General features: G+C 45.3%; 1 protein-coding gene across 1 annotated transcript in view; it reads right to left on the bottom strand.

Annotated features, from left to right (window-relative positions):
* Positions 1–817, bottom strand: part of LOC122059152 — an 18,359-nt gene continuing 17,542 nt past the window's right edge. Inside the window, exon 12 of the mRNA XM_042621838.1 lies at positions 1–711. The gene's annotated coding sequence lies outside the window, so the exon portion shown is untranslated. The remainder of the gene's footprint in view (positions 712–817) is intronic.

Raw genomic sequence — 817 nt, forward strand, 5'->3', positions numbered from 1 at the left:
TAAGAGCAAGTTAAACATCGCTTTTCTTTGCAAAGACCATACAAAAGACTCGTGCCAAAACTATTAAAAAGGTACCTTCCGCCTGCTTGAATGACTTCTTAGCCCCAAAGGGACTCATCTCAAAACGACACAGAAACTGATAACACCTACCAGCTTAAAAAACAGGAATCAGATCCGGATCCATCCAGCCGAATCGATCTGATCTGATCAGATCAGATTGGACAGCATGGATGATATCAATTCCGGCCAATTCCAATCCTAACCAATCCAGTGGCACCCCACAAAACCTAGTTTATGTACAGGATCAGTCCAACCCAGATTGGCCAGACGGGATCGGACTTTCAAACCCTGCTTACATGCTAAGAGATGTCCAAGAGTTCGTTTGGAGTTCCTACATGTCAAGTAGGCGTTATCTAGAGTTAGGTCAGGGTAGATCAAGGCATTATACATTAATCCCACAAGAAGGCAACTATTTACGAAATTGCTTCAGGCATCTGTTTGGTGATCATGGTGGGGTAAAACTTCATTTTTGAGGCTTGATTCTGCGGGAAAAAACACAAGTTACCTGCCTTACTGTATCCATGAGGGTTAGTTTAGAAAAAAAATGAGCACGAATCTCTGATCATGCATCCAAAACATGTCACCCCCACCGCCACTGCCTGAAAACACCTCTTCTGTTGCCAGCAATATATGACCAAGAATAAGTTACAGCTGCCAAGCCCAACAGACAATCACGGTACAAGTATATCAGGGACCTGAAATTCGAAAGAAAACTAAAGGGGGTGGGGGTGGGGGTGGGGGGGCGGGGGGGGGGGGG

Source organism: Macadamia integrifolia, chromosome 13, assembly GCF_013358625.1.
Source record: "Macadamia integrifolia cultivar HAES 741 chromosome 13, SCU_Mint_v3, whole genome shotgun sequence".
In the NCBI taxonomy this organism is placed as follows: Eukaryota; Viridiplantae; Streptophyta; class Magnoliopsida; order Proteales; family Proteaceae; genus Macadamia; species Macadamia integrifolia.